We start from the raw sequence: 18,007 nt of genomic DNA on the forward strand, positions 1-18,007 counted from the left end.
TTATGGTCTTTGTGTTAAGAGGAGTTATTTATCAAAGTAGAAAGCAGCGGTTTAAAAAAAACCCCGAAGCTGTCCATCACGCATGGAGCGGTACGCGGTGTCCCTTGCTCCGAGCACTCTCTTAGTCTTGTTTTTACTGGACGCTAGATGGCGAGGTCGCTTCCTTGGATCTTGAACGGCACACACAATACTGTACTCCTGAAACGTTTTACCATTTGTTTTGAAGTGCATTAAAGAATATTGGTCGCAAAGTTTTTAAATTAAGGGAGAAAGCCTGTGATCAAATCTGTGTCAAAAAAAGATTTCTGCATGTCGGTATTTGACGTTAAGAGACAGTAGTCTTTTATGACACGGTTTTAGACAAAACTCCATCTAGTGTAAAATTAATTTACTAAAGAGGCCACAAACCATGAAGCAGAACCTGCAAATTCTAGTACTGAATGTATAATTAAAAGCATCTAAAGTGAACTTTAAATTTTTTTTTTTTTTCCACCACATGGTTGTACGGGCCCCAGTATGTTTTCCGACTGATCGAGTCTGATGCGTCTGTAGACCATGTGGGCTGTCTGGCACTGGGCTCCCAGCTGAGTCACGCAGTGTTAAAAATAAAGAGGCTGCTTGTGTGCAGGTGCCTGGTTTCATCTCGTGTCAGGAATAAATTACATGCGCTGGAGTGGCTATTGTGCCTGTGATCCCCTGTAATTGCTGTGGAAGTGTGTGAGCAAAACTTAACCGCTGCCGTGCTGACTGCACAGGTGTCGCACAATAGCGCTTTCTCCAGCTTGACAGGTGTGCTAAAAGTCATCTGAAGTAGCTCTCTATTGTGAGTTGTGTGGGGTGGGTTTTTGTACAGATGGCACAGGAATGTGCATATGTGCAAGGATAATGATTTAATGCATGTTGTCTATTAAAACAGCCGGTATAAAGCAGCAGTCCTTTGTTAGGTTTGATTTACTGAAATAGTTCTGTTTCCCCCCCCGCCAGATTCGCTCCACTGATAAGACAACAGATTTAATGCGCGCTCAGCGGCTCAAGCACCTTGGCCTTAAGTTGTGTGTGCAGCTAAGGAAAGTGAAGGTCATGCCGACTAATGTCCGAAAGCGAGAGAGGGGCATGCCTTCTGTCCAAACACCCAAGGTTTTAACATCCTGTTTACCTTGGTGCAACCACTGAGAGCATTTGTTTGCTAGAATAAGAGCCCTGATTTATCGCCATTGTTTTCACTCCACGCACTTGCGTCGAAGAGGTAAATGGGTTAATATTGGTAGCGAATTGTTTTTTAGGTCCGGTGCATTGCTGTCCTCGGCTCACGAGGAGTCCTGCGGCAGGTCGAGCCAGACGAGACAGATGGTTGACCCGCCTTGCGCGGTCGTGGGTAATTGGTAGTTTCCTGCTTTGCCAAGCGTGTTCAACACTGTACAGCTGCAGGTTTTGTTTTGCACCTGAATTGAGAGAGATGTGGTACCAGGCTGCAGAAGGGCGAGAGAGGATTTGTGCAGCGTTCCCGCAAATCAAGCTGCCTGACTAAGGGGTCCGTTTTGCGTTTGGGTCTCAGTGTGCATTGGTCAGGTCGCGCCTCGAGCAACTTTTATTGTTCCCGAACCTTGAACTGCGGGTTCGAATGAAGGCGTCTGAAACGCTGGTGGAGGCTCCTGGCCTCACGATGGGGCCCTGAGACAACACCGGCTACCGTGTTTCACAACCGGTTGTCCAAATATGGGCGGCTTTCCGCAGGGAGCTGCATTCCGCCAAGCCCTGCTTTTATTGCAGGCTTCCTGCTTGGCGTGTTTGGAAAGCGAAGGGGTTTCTTCGCCCCTGGGAGGCTTGGCAGTCGCTGCAGGAGGAGGTGCTCCCACTCCTGCTGCTGGAAGCTGTTGCAAGAACTTGTCCGGCCGGCGCTGTGGCTCTGCCGGGCTGGAGCTCCAGCCCTACCGGGACAGGAACTCCCTTTGTCTGAATGTTCGGGCTTCAGACAGCTTTTGCAGACGTGCTGATAAAGTTTGCATGAACTTTGAAGACTTTAGAAAAGTATCTGTAGGATGGGGGGGGGATTCCTTGGGTGTGAAACAAGAGGAGGATTGTGTGAAATGCAAATGTTCTCATTTGACCCCGAGCACGTTACTGCCATTTCCTTTTTCTTTTGAACTCGAAAGCACCTGTGTTTAGTTCTGCTGCCTGCGAGAATAGTGTTTTGCAGAAGTCACTGCCTCTGGCCCCTACCATGGCCTGCTTTGTTTCATTCTCCTGCGGGGACCAGAGCAGAAAGCTCCTTCGTTGCCAGGTGGCATTGAAAGCACAGAAGAAGCAGTTTTTTTGTGTGAATCTTGTTACTCAGCTGTAACAAGTGTTGCTTTCTGCTCAGGCAGGAGGCAAGCAAGAGTTTGAAAACTTGCATGGATGAATACACAAGGGCACTGATGCAAGGGCACTTGGGTTAGTTTTTCCCCCCGATCGTGGCACATGAGCAAATGACATTAATGATGTGCTGTGACTGGGGCCCCGAGAAACTGTCGTACGTCTTGGTGGTCTGCGTCTCATTGTAGCCCCTTGACGCCAGCTTCCATTTGGTGTAGATGACACACTGGCCTTCGTGATTAATGTCGTTTCAGGAAACGACCCCCGCATGAACTACAGCCTGTAGATTCTGAATCTTTCCTGCCCTCTCAGATCACTGACACAGAGAGGTGTCTGTGCCATGGTAAACACGACTCTGCGGAAGTGTTTTAAATGCTGTTGTGTAAAACGCTAAATCATGATGAGGATTCTGATCCAAGCTGTTTTACTTTCACTTTTTTTTAGTAATTTTTTTTACCAGCAATATTTCAGTTACACTTCCCACACAAATTTTTCTTTTGAAACTCACGTTTTTCTTGTTCTGTTGCTGCAGTTGTTGTCCAGGTAACAATCTTTAACAAAATGCATGTAATTTATAATTTATTGTTTTTCATGCATGCTTAGGACTGCAAGAAATATTACAAACGAGGAAGAAATTGGGCCAATCTGCTTTTGCTTAACAGAAGCCTGGTTATCAGCTTAAGTAGCGTAGCTGGGCACCATGTTTCTGACTGCCATAACCCTTGATCATGTAGTCAAATTGGAGCAATGCTAAATTATAGTTTTAAGAGTCCTGAAGTCTGTAGACCACAGATTAGGATGCCTGAATCAGCTTGTGTATTTCTAAATTTAACAGTCTGCCTGTTTAAGAAGCAAGACAGAATCATTGCGAAGCCGGCAACAGCTAATACTGCCTTCAAGTCTTCTTGGCATAAATAAAACATTAATATAGATGTTGCTTTTACTGTACATCTTCCAGTTAATGAGATTGAGCTGTGACGAGCACGCCTGATATTTGCATTCAGCACACCCTAAGAAATCCTTTTTAATGTATTTCATTTTACTCTCTCTGTGCAGTTTCACTTCAGGAACTTGAGTGCTTAATCAGCCTGGAGCCCACCCACACACTCCCGAATCACTGCACCTGCTGTATTAATCAGAAGTGCTTGTTTTACCCCAAACAGGAAATGAACATGGTTTTTGACAGGTTTGTTTTATTAACCTAAATGTTGTCTTGTGTAAGTCAGTCTGGCCTATTTTTTTCTTAACAACTAGGTCAGAAAATCAATACAGATCACATTGCCAGTAGAAGGGCTGTCTCCAAGTGTTACTTTATTCCTGTGTGTTAGTTATCTGGGTTTTCAGTGACTGACTGTGCTAAGGTTGCAGTCCTCAGAAAAACTCTTTTGGCAGTGATTTTAGAAAACATGTATGAAAAGGTATTGGAAGGAATCAGAAGAAAGAGATTTGCTAGGTTGTAAAAATATCTGGATATTTTGAGGATTGTGGAATGCTCTAGAACATTTTAAAAAAATATTTAATAGTTTGTGGTTTTCAGTACACAGCTCTTTCATTCACTGTAGTGACGTTCCTAAGTTGTGCTTGTGGGCAGGACATTTTTCACATGCTTGGGTTTGATGTGGGCTTGGGTTCTTTCATGTTTTTTTCTGATAAAATTTGATGGGGTTGTCTGATATGTTTGAAATGTCTTTTAACATTACGCTTGGTTTTGTTTTCTACACTAGATGTGAAACTGCTTACATGATGCACAAGAGAGGTGTCGCAGTTCAAGGTGTAAGGGCAGCTGGAATGCAGGTGTTGCTCTGCATTGAAGCATTTTTAACGTTTAACTTAGGAGAACATGCCTTGCACGCCACTGAGTTTTTTTTGTTGCGTAAGCAGTCTTGTGATTTGTTTTAATTGTCGAGTGTTTTAAAGTACACTATAGCTTTGGTGGAACTTTTGCAATTTTGCAGATTCAGTAACGGAACTGAAATGCATTGCTACTGTATATGGAGGCCTAGACATTGAACATAGTTGAACACTGAGTTACGCCTTTGCTTAATTATTCAGGAATGGTCCGTTGTAAGCGGAGTTTGATGAATGAAACTGTGAACCTGAATGAGTCCTTTAATATTCTCCAATCACAGTCTTGTGATGTGGCAGCCCGCCTGTCCAGCTGTCTCATTTTGGAGTGGAGTAGTGAATTGACAGCCCACAATGGCGTAGCTATACAAAGCCATTGTACCACTTAACAGCCTGGGCATGGGAATGGGCTGACTGGGGGGCACACAGTCTAGGTGTATTGTCGAGAGGCTTGGTGTGCTTCCCATTTTGAAATGTCTGGCTCTCCTGGTGTCTGTGATGGTATTAAATACAGGTAATTATTCCATCCAAAACTCTTAATTAGCCCGTGCTTTCTGTTGAGAAGAGTCCCTCTGCAGCGTCTTCTGTAGGAGCAAACAGGCGACCATCTGGCCCTGGAAAGGGGTCACAGCTCTCAATCCCTTTTCAGCCCTTTCCCACCTCCCTCTCTCCCTTGGATGGCATCCAGACAGCCATCCCTCTCCTGATATTCTCGCCAAGCTGCCCCGCTCCACAGGGGGAAAGGGCCGTTGGAGAGCTTTCCTCCTGTTCGATAGTGATCTCTCCCAGGTGCGTCCAGCCATGTGCGTCTCTTTCAGTCGGACACTGGTGGGGTTTCTTGCACGTTAAGACTCGTGAGGATTCTTGCAGTGCTTCCTTTTTTTATACTTTCCAAAAGGTTAAGTTAATATGCATCTCGGTTTCTAAATGGTTTCGGCCATTTCGAGTAGAATGCTGGCTGGCATGGGTTATGTGCGAGACTGTGGTTTAATTCTTTTGCACAGCTTTGCGTTGGAACAGGCAGAAAACGCAAACAACTTCGAATTGCTGGATCGTGACACCTGCTGAATGGGGAGTCCATTAGTGGGCTGTTGTTAAAGTGTCTTCATGATCACCGCATCTGTGAAAATTCACCAGGTGTTTTACTGAACTGTTTTTGTACATATAGCCAAACGTGGGATCTAGTGTTCACTGCACGTCAGTAATGGTGATTGCAGTGGGCACTGCACTGGTAGCAGATGGGTTTGTGGGCGCTGATGTTGAAATAGCAGGGTGTAGTTAATGTGTGTTGAGAGGAACTGCTGTTTTTTAAAGACTCGTATTAAATTCTGATCTAGGAAAATTTGCAAATGGAATGTAGGAAAATTGGTTTGTCCCAGCAGTTTGCAGTGTTCTCTTGATTAAAGTGTAGATTGTGTCCTGATACCGGAATGAAGTTGCACCACCGATTTGTAGGCTTAACAACGGGTGTATACAGTCCCTCCTCTTCAGCAGCTGGCAGCTGGGGGCTGGGTCGAGAAGTTCAGAAACTCGGTGCGGATCTTTGTCTCCTCAGTCCGGAAGATTTGTGCGAAACCGGGAAAGAAGCCCGTTTAGAAGCAGCCGCCTTGAAATGCATGATGGCCTTCGGACAACCGTCCTGTCTCCCGCGACAGCGCTGTTCACACTGTCTGGCCCAAGCCGCCAGAAAGACACAGTCACGTAGTGCTGACGTTATCAGAGAACAGCCCGTTTCAAGTACCAAGAACGTTCATTCACTGGCCTTTATCTGTAACTGTGGGGTGACGTTCATCTAAATGTTGGCCGAAAACCTTTTGCCGTTGCCAGATCCAAGAGTCCTCAGGATCTCTGGGGGACAGCCTTGTTCGGCAGATATTACCTTAAATATGGCCTCGACATGCTTCTAGATAACAAAGCCAAAATAATAAGAAACTTTATTTTATATAGTGCCTTTAAAGGTGGCTGCTCATGGCGCAAAACCGCCTAATGATCAGAACACATGGATGATGGAACTTGGCGTAGTGGGTGGACAGCATGAGGATGAGCCGATGGATACAGCCCTGCGGCTCTCCGTTTGAGACTGCCAGTGCTCCGGGATCTCCCTGTGACCCGAAAGATTGAAACAGGGCACAGATTAAAAATAATTTTAACTGCTGGCGCTGTTTTATCCACTGCCAGTGTGGAGGAGATCGTCGGGAACGCAGGGTGATTGATGATGAAAGTGCTCCTCGAAGCTTGCTCGTACTAAATGAGGGTACTAGTCTGAACAAGAGGGCGCCGTGAAATAGTGAGTTTATGAAAATAGTGAAAATGTTGAGGATTTTTCCCTGAAAATATTTTTGTTAACGTGGTTAGCTATTGGCCATGTACAGTGTACGGGAGGGGGGAGATCATAGATTCTGAAACCCTATGTACCCGACATTGAGTCTAAAATCTTTTAGGAATATAGTAGGGAGGGCCAATAGCACATTATAATATTTGAAATTACCAATGAAACTTGTTTAAAATGGCCTAATGAGCATGCCATCAGCTGGGTGTTTGTTTTCCCATAATGGATGAGTGAGTTTGATGTCATCCTCCGAGACCAGACCGGACTGTTACTTAACCAAATTGTTTTTGAGGCAGTGGCAATACTGGTTACTGGTATTGTAACTGGTTACAATTGTTTGTTAAAAGCTGAGCTATAAAAGATTTTGTAAAGAGAAAGTGGGATAAAATAAGTCGCAGCCAGTATATGCTTATGTTTTGCTGAGTCATTTCACTGACTTGACATTTCGTTCCTTGGGAAAAGGACTTTGACACCTTCTGTAACCCAGTATGAGCAAGAGGCCAATCGCATCATATCGCAGGATGACAACACCACCTTGTGACACTCATGACAATAAGGTACATTATGTTCATCAGCGGTGCTGGCAGAGCATTTGATTTAAATGCTTTTCAATCAAAAGTATCATAAAAGGGTCATTTCCTGTATTGACTTTATGGCCAGCCGCTGAAAGCTTTTGATTAATAATGCTTTTTTAATTAAGGTGCCCTAGGTTTTATTTATTGTCTCTTAATATTTGAAGAAGGGAGGTGTTTGATTATCTTTTATATGTATGTACAGTGTAGTAATACATAACAATGGTAGTGAAAAGCCAGGCATATCCTCGCAGTTTGTTACGAAATACATCATTGCAGTTTGTTAAAGAGCTACTCACAAAGCTCTGGATAAGGTGCATATTACTCTTCTATTTTAATAAGCTGCCATCACTGCTGTCTGCAGAATGAGGGACAGAAATACTGATACTGTGCCTTTTGTCTTAATTCGATCTGCTGATGTTTTCCAGCACAAACTGCTTAGAAAGTGAGACAAAGCCATTTGATCCATTGGGCTTTTTCAGTTTTTTTAGTAGGATTTGTTGCAAGGATCTCACCCAGCTATTTCTTTCAGCTTTCAACTTTTTTTTTTAAACTTAAATCATAATTATCGCCACTGTATCTGTGCAGGTCGGTGTGACATTTAATGAATAGAGGGTGCCAACAGTTTAAGAGGAGGAATCCCCACACCTGGGGCAAGAGCTTAAGTGAAGACCTCTCAGCATATAATGAATGTCATCTTTCTTGTAAGTGTTTCTCATTAATGGTAGATGATGCCAAAACTGGAGTAGAAATTTCGCAGGCCCTTGCTGGGAGTCATGCCGGTGTAGGGTCGAATTAACATATTATCCAAAACATGCTTCGGAGGGTGAAATGGCAAACGCGAGCAGAACACCTTGTATTAGGTTACAGTGTGGAGGCGTGGTTAGGACTCTGGGCTGGAAAGGACTGGGGTTCAAGTCCTGGGTAGGATTCTGCTTGCACGTCAGGGGTACTTCACTGAAATTGCTCCTGTAAGAGCCCTTCAGTATATCAGTGCTGTACTCGCAGCCATCTCACTGTACGCAGGAAAAAAAGAATTAAAACCTTGCACCTGCTGGAGAGGCCACTCAGAGGTGCCTTGAGAACATGCTGGTTGAAGAGCAATCCACTCTATGGGAGGAGTGGAGAGTGATCTCGGTTCAGTCCCTAGGTGTTGGGGGCTACCCTGCAGCGTGGCTAAGGGCTGTGAGGGGACCTGCTGTTGGCTAGGAGGAGACTCTGCTTCCAGGGGACTCTGAGGTTCAGGTTATTTGTCATGTGCAATTAAATGCTTATCATTTGCAACGAAATATTCATCATTTAGGGGCTGAATTGACACTGCTAATGCAAATTGGCTTCCTCTCGGGGCCTACAGCTGTGATGGCTGTCTGCAGCTCAGAGCTGGCATACGTAATCATTTATGTTTCTGCTCCGTTCTCATCCTCTATCCCTGAACACCCGTCTGCTATTTAAGACCCTCAGCTCCCGTCTGGGACTGTCAGCCTGAGTCCCGGCCAGCTCTGGCACGCTGGCACGCCAGCCTGGGGATTTTTTTTTTTGTTGCAACACTGTACATATGGGCTCAAGCCTGACTGTGCAAATACAGATTTTCCTCAGCTTCTGGTCTGCAGACGCGCTGTGTCCCTCCCATGGCAGTGTGACAAAGAGAACATCAGGCTGTGCTGCTTCCCATCCGCAGACTGAATCGTTTTCCTCGTTGCTTATCCGCTGTTTTGTTTCTTGGGCAGGATGTTGGCCTGGTGGTGGAGTGGAAACCTGCCCACTGAGCCCACTAAGCAGCATTTCTGTGCAGCCCTTCCCATCATCTACTGTACTGAGCAACAGCTAATAGTCATGGGAATCTATTGTTATTGCCAAACAAGTGATGGGATCTCGTCTTGATTTTGTAATTCATTGTAAAGAGGATGAGAAGTGGAAGACGGTGGTCAAGTCCAGAGTGCTGACAAGGTCTTTTTTATTGTTCTTTTTACATAACTGTTGAATTTATGAACTACTCCATTGTTAAGGAAGCTTTTAATATTGCCTTCAGAATTTTTTTATTTTTTTCCGGCAAAACAAGTTTGAATTGAACCCATAACCTGGCCATCTGTGAAGAGCCCCAGTGATCTCTTATGCAGTAAATTATTTGAAGTAGAAATAAACTTTTAATATTTGTTCTTGATTTAGTTTTTTTTTCCCCTCGAGTTCACGCAAGAGATACTTCGGTGTGCGCAGAGGGTAAATTGGTAATCATCAAATCAGTATTTAATTAGTATTACTTCATTAGCTTTATCTGTCTGCAAAGGTGCTTCTAAACAAAAAACTTAAACCAGTCAAACATGTTGATGTCAGCCTTCTGCTGTGGGGAGTCAGCAAAGAAGGTTCTCAATTGCTGTTTACTTTTTATGGGTGAAATTGCTGGGTCTTACTGCACGTCTTGGTAAGTGAAAACACCCAAAGCCGTGTTCAAAAAGTGGGGTGGAGGTTGGGTCATTGTAGAATGCAGGATTTTGCATTATTGTACCAGAGATAGCAAGTATCAGCAGACTTTGTTCCTCCTTTAGTGGAATTGGAGCAATTTCATAGTCAGTCCTACTAATGCAAATGTGATTCCAAGGAACACTAGAGGAATTTTGGCCCAGGCACGAGGCTGAAGAAACAGTTATACTACAGCACCCAGATGAAAGGGAGATGCACGATTAATCCCAGGCCCTGGAGAGGGAATCGTTTCTGAAAGACGGTGGCGTGTGACTCTTAGAAATGTCATTTTCATCTTGGGGGGGGGGGGGGGGGTTACAGAAGCAGAAAGATTTCAGAGCTGTGCAGAGGCTGACGTAATAATGCATTGAGGGAAAGTTCTGTGAAACAACTGCGCTCTGTGGGGAAAAAATAAACTGCACAGCCTTTGCGTCTGCGGAGCTTTGTGTGCTGCTATTTGCTTTCAGTTGTTAGGAGAGGCCTACATACAGCGGGATTCCTTGTTTAGTCAGCGTTACCAGCAAGCCTTTTGTCTTGTTTTTTCAGAACAGTGTTCAAAGGCGTAAACCAGGATATGAGCCTTTTGAACTTTGGTGCTCAGGCCTGCTTACGTGAATCTCGCTTTGTCTTTATTGGCGATGTTGACATTGGATCAGGTTGCCACTGTTGTAATCAATTAATGAGCCGTCAGACCCCCTTGTACTTCCCCGTGGAAAGACCAAACACGCACACGGCATGCTGTCAGTAAATGTTCACATTTATAGGATGGCATTTAAAGTTTAAGCTGCCTCTTCCAATTTAAGACCTAAAATGTATCCTCAGGTTCATCATGCACGTGCTAGCATCTTTAAAATTGCATATTGAAATGCCTGCGTGTCATCCACTGCAGCACGAGGTTGAATGAGCAGAAGTGCTCATTTTTTTAAAAACACGTTCCGCAGTGTTTTAACTTCTTTGTTAAACCAGAGGTGTTTTGCAGTGGGCTTGTGTTCTGACCTTTACTAGATGTACGATATGAAAAGTTTTCAGCATTGTTTTTGTGTGCTACACTGTGCCAGCATGTGTTCTTTATTTTGTTCTCTAGAAAGTGTCAAATGAGTGTGTTTCTATCAGAGTAGTCAGGTGGGTTGGTGAGCTCATGCATTGCCCTTTTCCTTACCAGGAAATGAGAGCTGCATGTCACATCCAGAAAGAGGGGAGAATTGTGCCTGTAATCTTCCTTCAGTTCCAAAGTCTTTTCTCTGCGATACTGACCCTCCTGAATATTCATGGCCTGCTACAGCTGAGGATTGTTCTCTGCGCCCGGTCCTGTTGCGCCGAGTAATTGTGTGATATGGGAGGAATTTCCTGAAAATGAGATCACCAGCATTACTGGAGGCTAGCAGTCAGCCCCCTCCAATTAGCAGTGATTTCATCAGCTGGGGCAGAGAACAGAGCAGGATGACAGTCAGGTGACCGTAACAAGGCCTTTCCCCTGCATTCAGAGGAGCTGGCTTCAGCAATACGCAATGAAAGGCCTTATATGGAAAGATCAGGAGCACTGTGGTGATTTCATTTAGCTTCCCCTTACCACACACATTAAAGATTTTTATGACTAGATCATTCTGGCATGCTTTCCTGCTTTCGTGAAGGTGGTCGTCTAGAATTGCTTTTTATTTCTCGCGAATGCAGGGTGGGTTTTGGGTTGCTGGGGTAAATCCCAAAACATGCTGTAGCCTAAAGGGCATGAGGAGCAAAAGTAAAATCTGAGCAAAATCCCTGTAAATTAGGACTTTGAAGTGAGGTGCCGTTGTGGGTGGAAGGACATGCGGACCGTCCTGCGTTTCAGTATTTCGCTTGTCATATGCACGAGTGCAATGAAAGGCTTATTTGCATGCACGGGTATGCTCCAATTACACAAAGACATTAAGGAAACGCCAACTTAAATGCAAAACGCCAGCATCGGGCACAACAGTTAAAGAACACTCAGCTTGAAGAATTTGCAGGAAGAAGCTGTCGAGCGGGTAACCCTGTAGCTGCTGCCAGTTTAGGCAGAGCTGTTTTAAGCCCTCAGTAATGGCTTAAATTTCTTTTTAGTTTTTTTTTTTCTAGTTACTGAAGCAGTGGGGAGGATCCTGATGGGCAGCCCCAAACGACCCCCACCCCCCCCACCACCCCCCAAATTTAATTTGTTGTGCCTGCGTTTCAAGAGCGAGTTCTCATCGCGGAAGGCCTCTCCCGCCGCTACAACTGCTGTCCCACACGGCTCAGTCTGGCGGTGTGGTGGGATGCCGCCCGTTTGCCACGCTGCTCATTTCCCCTGAATTGGCCCCCCCCCGCTGTGCACTGTGGCCATTCCCAGCTGGATTGTGCGTTGGGAGAGGGACGGGATTCTCGCAGGCCTCACCTCCACCCGGCCTCAGCCGAGGGCCGTCGAAAGGTTGGCTTTAAAGGACAGGGAGTCCTGCTGACACCCTGCAGGATGCCGAACACTTGCCCGGCCGCCCTTGTGTTTGAGGCCCGCGTGTGGCAGTCCGGCCCCGGCAGCCGGTGGGCCGTCGCTGAGCACAGGGCTCTCCGGCAGCAGGAGGGCCTGGCGGCTTCGCTCCACTGTGGGGTACTGAGCTGCCTTTGCTGCAGTGTCTGGGTGAATTGTTGTTTTCTTGTTGTTTCGCTGTTGTGCTACAACCATATCCGTGACTGTGTATCGTATGATTGATTCCCCCGTATACTGTGACCGCTTCTGGTTTATGCAATGACTTGGCAATTCTCCCCCCGCACACACACTTACCGAAAAACCATCTTCTGGAGCAGCCCTGGGGTAACGTTGCATTGAAGGAATAGCTTGTGTTATAATAATAATTCCTTACGCTTATGAAGCGCTTTTTTCTGGACACTCCACTCAAAGTGCTTCGCAGGTGATGGGGATCCCCCCCACCCCCACCAGTGTGCAGCCCCACCTGGATGACCTGCTGTGACCTGCTGGGCTGCGGTTTTCACGGTGGCTGCAAGGGAGCACGTGGGAATATATTGAATAGATTGTGCGATGCTGTTGCGGTGCTGCTTTTACAGATTTGCGTGTGCGCAGATTTATACAGTAGATTTCATGCAGCTTGGAGAGATACCGTTGAAGCTGATGTAGACAGAACAAAAGGCTAATGGCATACTTGGTCTAGAGAGCGAGCTAACTACAGGCTGCTGCACAGTAATATACGTCTGCTGTAGCATAAAGTAACAGAAAACCGAACGCCTCCCTTGTCGGAGCATCTTGACCTCACACTCGGAAGGCATTGGGCTCTGAAAACCTGTTTGCAGAGGTTTTGCACAGGAGACAGGGCAGTAATGTGGGTGAACTGTGAGATGACGGAGAAGAGACCCTTCAGTACTGCCCATCCAGCCCTGGGGCAAGGCGGGAGGACACGGGTCCTTAATTATCCCAGCCGGCGCTCCACTCGAAAGACAAGTGGCCTGTCCTCTGGGCAGGTCACTCAAGTAGGCTTCCACACACAGGTGGAAGTTTAAAAAAATATATAAATATATGTATTATAAAAATTGTATTATTATAAAAATATATTAAAAATATATAAACGTTTGTAAATCTCGCATTTGTTCTTCTTTGGTAGAATTCTTCTCTATGTTAATATATGTCTAAAAGTTTTACGGAACAAGTTAATTCCATGCAGGATAGAATGTATAATGTATATTTTATCTCAGTTTCTTGCTCATTAAGTTTTTTGTCCACAATATTTAATTTGAATATTTCCAGTGCAATAAAGAGGGCAGTGCAAATTCTTTGTATTTTCTTCTGATGTTAATCTACATAATGTTTATAGTAGATGTGTCCTTATGATCTATAGCATTTTTTTTTAGTGTTTTCAGGAAATATTGCTCAAACACTGCATGACGCATGGGGATGGGCTATGTCGTATGAGGTTAGTGCTTGAAATCTCACTGAGGAGTACGGTCTGCTAAAATCTCAGCTTGTGGTCAGTGGAAGTGCTCTTCTTTCTAAGAATCTCAGTGACTTTCATGTGCTTTCTTAGTGTTCCCTCAGCAGCCGGTTCATGATTCGCGTGAGAAATTGTTCGTCACCAAATGTTCTATCAAAACATACCTGCGGACTTTCTTGCACTTTAAGCAGAGGGTACTGCGGCATGCAGCTTTTTACTGTTTCTTTGTCTGTTGGGGAGGCTGCTTCGCAGGTGATGTAAACATGTCATTCTAGACGGTGCTGGGTGACAGCTTTACAAATGTTAAAACTTCATGGGAACTAGATATCCCCCCCCAGTGAGAGTACTTGTTCACATTCCGGTCTCGATAGTAAAGATGGTTTCTCATGCCCCTACTCTCAGTGCAATGCTTGTGGTTTCCTTTCCTTGCTGCCTTTGTCTCTGGTAGTTTGGCTGTTCTGTTTACGACCCTCCTTGGATTCCTCTTGGTGGGCTTGGGAGGATTATCCGTGTTTGTCTTGCACTGCTCTTTAAGCTGCGAAGCACAGCTCCTCCTTTAAGAATCTTAAAAACTTGCGTATGAGGAATCGTGCGCAGGAATTTGCAGTGATCCGGCTGACCTTTTCAGTATTTTGTCAGAAGTGCTTGCGTGTTGCACAGCTACACTCCCTGCGCTTGAACAGAAATGCCACCGATATAATTTAAGCATTTCATTGCGATTGTGATTGCAATCAACAGATGAACAAACAGATTGTGACAAATAAACTGAACTGAATATGAATTAGTCAGTTGTACAAATCACATCGAATGGCATTTCAACTGTTTTTGGATGTGGAGTTTTTAGATGTTCAGCTGAAACTAGGCAGTACAAGGAGGAAATCTGTGCTTGCATTTTTCTAGTTTTATTGCATCAAGTACAGTACAATGCACGGTGGTTTACTGCAAGGGAGCTACAGATTCTGTGTTGGTACCCTTCTGCCTGCCTGGATGAGTCTCAGCAGAACCTACAAAGGGCTTTACCGTTTTCTAAATTGGGTGGATCAATTCATTTGGGATTGCGCAAGAAAAAAATGCAAGGGAATGGACTGTAATTCGATGAACTGCGGTTGTGCTGAAACACTTAGGAGCCTAGGACAGTGCTCACTGCTAATATAAGGTGATGTTAGACTGCAAGAGGGTCAAATTCGTGTTATTTGTGAATTTGTGTGTAGTTAGTCTTTGTGCTGTTTTGGCAAGTGAATGAGTTTTTTTTTTACTGTTCACAATGACATTGTGCAGGCAGTTAATGAAAGCATGACAAATTGTGCCTCTGAGATCCTTTTTTTGTTTTGCAGACAAAAGCTTTGAAGGAGCTTTGAAGGAGAAGTCAGCTAATTGTGCATTTCATGTTCCTACCTGTTCAGAACCACACTCATAAATCAAGTGCATCTCCGACTGGCTGCCTTACCAAAAACAATATTTTGTGTAAACAAGAGTAATGAATTATTGCACCTGTATTTAGCTCAGGTATTGTGGTATCTGTTAGTGGGTGAAAGTGGGAAATGACCGAGAAATGTGTCCTTGATGGGACTCTGATAAGGAGAGAGGTTCTGCTTACACATGGCATATCCAAGGTAACAGTGTGACAAAGTTTTCATTGTGCATTTGTTGGCGTGCAACACGTGAAGACGGCTGTCATGCAGAAATGGGGTAAGGTCTGTGCTTTTTTGGAGCATACAAAAAACTGCGTTTCAAGTTGTGTTCGAGCTGCAGATCAGTTTTTTGATCAACTATTATAATTTCACGTGCAAAGAGTTTCAGAGCTTCTGTACATCACCCAGTGAAGGTTCTTAGCTGATGCACGAGTAATATGCCACTATAAATTTAAGGTTCTGGTTTTGTAAAATTGTGCAGAGCTATAATGAATTCTACAAAATCACAAAATTCAGAAAGCATTAGAATGCTTTGTGTCCACCAGTATATAAATATGAAGAGTGTTTGGAATAATTTGGAGAGGCTATTGTGAAAAAGTTTGTGGTTTTTAACATGCTTAATGAATGCCTCATTGTATTGATGAAAGAAAATGATGGCACACCTTTGCACTGAATGATCTTGGACGTGAGTTTTCTTATTAAGCATGTCTCAATACTTTTGCTCAAATATTCCCCATGCAAGCACGACCCTCACTGGGCCGAGTGGACTGAAGACAGACAGATTTCAGATGCACAATTCGGGCATGAGTCAGCACTGTGCATTTTAACTGTAAAGTAGATGTTAACAAAAGGGAATGCTGCAGCATGGATAAAGACATTCTCAATCAGAGAAGTCTGCACCGGTCCTGAAAACAGACAAATTGCCATTTATAATTATAAGTCTTGTGGGTTTGCAGGATTCCTCTGAAATGAGTTCAGTCTAGTCGGCAGTCTAGACAGGGAAGCACTGCTCTAATGGACCACTGGATTCTTGGTTGTTATATAAAGCCAGTCAGAATTGGAAGGACTCCTTTAATGCTGTGGGAGTTGGATATTCAGCTTTTGGCACCTTCTTGATCCCTCTGGGGAGCTGAGCAAATTACCTCAGCTGTCTCCACTGTGATAGACCAGAGTCTGTGGGTATAACTTGCTCACAGTGTTATAGAGTAGCATTACACAGTGTTTGCTGCTGAAAACAAAAGCAGTCATCAGGGAGGTCATGGTTCAGGTTACGCTGTTACACAACAGGAAATTGAAACTGTAGTCCCCGTATTAACACACAGAGCAGTGTCCCAGCACAGAGTAGCTACGTAACATTCCAGTAACTTGCTCAAACAGTGACTTGTAGTTAACCTCCAGAAGAACGGAAGTGAAGAACTTCCTAAATGTTCATGCATATAGTCTGGATGTTTGTGAAAGGCATGAAAAAACAGCACTAGGAGCAAAGTGCGATTAATCTTTTTCTTCTGGCAGGTGTCTTTCAAGAGCTGAAAGTTCAATTAGCTGCTAAATGAAACCGATTGTGCTTAATTTTAAAAACAAGTGGTGGTTCATGTTTGTGCAGGAACTCCCTGTGGTGTTGACAGAATCAAATAACTTGGTAACAATAAAAAGGAGCAGAAAAAAGCAACTGTCAGATTACATTATAATGTGATTTGAAACTTTTCCGTTTCTGCTGTTGCTGTGAAATTAAATACCTATTGCTTCAAATGTCTACTGTCAGACAGTGTACAACTACGTGCATCTCCAAAACTGCTGGCTCAGGTGGCAACTTAAAGCAACAGTGGCACAAACAGGGCATTGTGAAGCATAAAAGGAGGCTATTGTAAAGTGTTAAGATACAGCTCCAGGTGAAAGATGCAGGGTTCGTGTGTTCATCCAGACTTGAAGATTAGTCAGCTCGCGCTCATGGTGGTGATTGTTAAACCTGAGCCAGTGAAAATGGCAGTACTGTTCAAGAGAGGCTGCAGGCCAAACCGGGAACATACCACACACAGTGAGAGAAAGATCCCACAGATAACCCCCTAGGAAACGTTTGTGTTGAAAACGATGTGCACTTCCTGACCCATCAGAGGACAGGGGTTAATCGAGGCATGTGGGCTTCGTGGATATAGAAACGCCACAGAAAAACGAGAAGGGCTGGCGCTCTTTGATAGTGCACATTGATCTCGCGCCAGTTTAAACTCATCTTTTGAAAGGCGGGCTTTCTGCAAAAAAAAAACAACAATGAGGAGGTGGAGAGGTGCCGACGGCAGTGAGAGAGGCTTCAGGACAGAATCCAGTGCGTTTCAGTGTGTGAAAGTAGAGGTCTCCTGCATGGTGGGGGCAGTGTGAGCTCATGTGTTATACAAGTAACTCAGTAACCGGCTTAGACAGGAGTGCTGAACCCTGAGCTGAGGGTCTCCTGACAGGCCACGTGATCTTAATTGAACCCAAATATGTGTTCACTATATACTGTACGTGTTTATTTTAGATTTGTAAAACGGAGTGAATACAAAGGTGAATACAAAAGCAGGGTGGGCTGTTTTCCGTTTTAGAGGCTACAGTCTCCCTCTATGCCCTATGTCGTTGCCCATTCAGCGCGGGCACGTACTGTAGGAGGTTTAGTGTGTGGCGTCCCCTGGTGCATCTTGGTCTGCTGTCCTGCGTGCGCAGCAGGTATGGAAAAGCGAGCATGCTGATGCCTGGAAAAATACCGGAAGCAGGGGGGAAATAGAGACGGAGAATGATCTGGTATCTCTGTAAAATCGGCTTTGAAATACAGATAAGATGGACGACAGGGGCACCGGATCTTATTTTGTCTTTTACTTAAAGGGGGGAGTGAATGAAGAACACTCCTGTCCTGCATCCTGATTTCATGGTGCCGGTAAAATAAACTCGAGTTCTGTCTCTGAGATCCAGAGTGGCAAAACCTGGCATGGAATTTCTCCGCGAGCTTCGCCGTATGTATATCGATGCGTTCGGACAGCCGGTTCCCAGAGGAGAGGGGCAGACTCGGAGCACCAGCTCCGTTGCCGGAAGCAGTGCCCACAACGAGAGCAGGAAAGCAGAGCAGGCTCTGGCCTGCTC

The 18,007-nt window shown here is 44.8% G+C and overlaps 1 protein-coding gene across 15 annotated transcripts in view; it reads left to right on the plus strand.

Annotated features, from left to right (window-relative positions):
• LOC148823295 (guanine nucleotide-binding protein G(I)/G(S)/G(O) subunit gamma-12-like) overlaps positions 1-18,007 on the plus strand; it is a 62,019-nt gene that overhangs the window by 29,716 nt on the left and 14,296 nt on the right. The window contains exon 1 of one of the 15 annotated variants that reach the window (XM_088926711.1): positions 3,521-3,541. The exons of 12 other annotated variants lie outside the window; for them this stretch is intronic. The gene's annotated coding sequence lies outside the window, so the exon portion shown is untranslated. Of the gene's footprint in view, positions 1-3,520; positions 3,542-7,066; positions 7,087-15,157; positions 15,177-18,007 lie in introns of those variants that run through there. 2 more of the 15 variants (XM_088926715.1, XM_088926714.1) reach the window with 2 other exon arrangements.

Source organism: Atractosteus spatula, chromosome 11, assembly GCF_055471065.1.
Source record: "Atractosteus spatula isolate fAtrSpa1 chromosome 11, fAtrSpa1.hap1, whole genome shotgun sequence".
NCBI classification, from domain to species: Eukaryota; Metazoa; Chordata; class Actinopteri; order Semionotiformes; family Lepisosteidae; genus Atractosteus; species Atractosteus spatula.